Below are 2,500 nucleotides of genomic sequence, written 5' to 3' on the forward strand. Positions count from 1 at the left end.
ACCTACGAGAACTCACAGAAGCTATTCTACACTTGGACAATGTCAAACAAGTTCCCAGATGACTTGACATGGAGAATATACCTCCTCCCCCTCTTGCACAACCACCAGACACGACCGAGACACTACACACAAACACCTCTACCACTCCACCGATCCCTACACCCCGTTATAGCCTCAGAAATAGAATTGTGTAAAGTTTCGCTTTGCCCCCCAAAAATTCAGGCATCTAGTTAAAAAAAAAAAAAAAAAAAAAAATCTCATTTATTCTCAGCCATGTCATGCCATATAAAGTCTGTGGAAATCACCACTGCCACTCAGGGGAGGTCAACACCTTCACCTAGGCACACCCCCTTTCTATCTTCTTACAGTTCGGACACCAAGTTCTATGTGGAAATCCGAAGACAGAATGTGTCGCGAGGCCGGACACACGAAGCGACGCCGAGCTTCTAGACTGCGTAATCTACCTATCTACCTATCCATCGTTCATCTATCGGCTCTCTACATCAGGAGGTGTGCACATATGGACATGCATATCGCAGCACCAGAAACCAGAACGAGATGTTAGTCTGACCTCACGAGACCACAAGGGTCAAGACGTCGCGGTCAAGTTCTATTGTCCATTATCTAGATCATGACACAAACGCGCACAGCTGTCACCAACTCTGATGCCTGCCAACCAATGCTATTGTCATTCTATGATAAATTTTCCTTAAGGCTATTTTTCACCTGTCCAAGTTCGAGCACCATTGTACAAATATCACACAACAATATATCATCTTCTCCTTAATTATGTATATCATGTAAAACCCATTTATATATCTTGTCTCGCTGGAAACAGTGTTTATGTAAATAAACACCTCGTCGGCAACCTTGCCACGATCCATGTATATAAGGAAATGCTCTCTTCGGAGAGCGGGATTTCTATACAATAAACTAAGAAGAACCAATCGTTGTCTCGCCTCCAAAAGCCGCTCGCATGAAGCCACAGCTACCATAACTTCCATATGTTGTCTTGAACCCCAAGCAACATATATTGGGGTTCAAGACATATATTGGGGTTCAATTCTAAAGGGAATTGACAACATCAAAAGTGACCAAATTTTCACATTGAATGAGAATCAGACAAGAAACAATGGTCTCAAACTATCCGGAAATAGATTCAATTTGGAAGTAGGTAGAAACAACTTTGCCAACCGTGTAGTTAATGAATGGAATAAACTTCCTGCACAGGTAGTGCAATGTAGTTCAGTTCGAAGCTTTAAGACTCATCTAGATAAACACCTAAGCAAGATGCTGTAATGATTATAATTTATTTTATATTATTTGTTTTTGCTTTGTATCATTTGTGTGTTTGGTTTTCATTTATTATTAGTTATGTGTCAATTTATTATTATTTACTGTTTACCTGTTTGTTTGTTATTCAACTATACCTATGCATTTATTTATGTATTTTGTTTGTTGCATACATTATTATAGTTTTTTTTTATAATTATCATTTTATTATTATTATGATTTTTTTCCGCATCCGCCCAAGATATGGACCAAAAGGTCTCCTGTCGGCATGCTCCGCCTTTGTAATATATATATATATATATATATATATACACATATACATATATATATATACATATATATATATATATATATATTGAGGTGTGAAGACAGAATGAGTGGTAGGGTGGTGAGTTTAAACGCCAAGAATCCGTTGAAGTTTTATTTCTGACGTTTCGTACAACTAGTCGGACGAAACGTCAGAAATAAAACTTCAACGGATGCTTGGCGTTTAAACTCACCACCCTACCACTCATATATATATATATATATATATATATATATATATATATATATATATATATATATATATATATATATATATATATATATATATATGAGAGACTGGGTGGAGGAAGAATAAGCGAAGATGGGCTGGAACTTTTTATTGCTTATACGTTTCGACCGACTCGGTCTTCTCCAGTAAGCTGTCTACAAACAGTTGGACCACACATTTATACATCCGAGGATGGGAACAAGGACAGGTCACCCCGCTGGCTGTCTGGGGATTCCCTTTCCCGTATCATGCATACGTTTCCCAATTGTATTTATAATTAATTTACTTGTTGCCTTTGACAAACAAACAAAACCTTCCCTGTCATTGATATTTTCATAATAATTAATGTAGGCAGCTTCAACAGTCTTCCTTATGTCTCTCCTTAATCCCGTGTGTAAAACCTCGACTCCATCCCAGTGGGGCAAATGTCCAGACCGGTCAGCATGTTGGACGAGTGAGTTAGACGTCCTGTGTGACCTCAAGTCTCGTTTGTGCTCAGCTATGCGTTTCTCGACGCCTCGACCTGACTTGCCGTAATACAAAGATGAGCAACTACCGCAAGGAATGCGTTAGATGCTACTGAGGGCGTTTTGGGACAGTCCTTTTATATTCTTGGTCTTGACAATTTTTCCAATTTTAGAATTGGACGTCCTTGCTATTTTTATCCCACTC

The sequence above is a fragment of the Oratosquilla oratoria genome, chromosome 22 (assembly GCF_046742065.1).
Source record: "Oratosquilla oratoria isolate Oo_2021 chromosome 22, ASM4674206v1, whole genome shotgun sequence".
NCBI lineage: Eukaryota > Metazoa > Arthropoda > Malacostraca > Stomatopoda > Squillidae > Oratosquilla > Oratosquilla oratoria.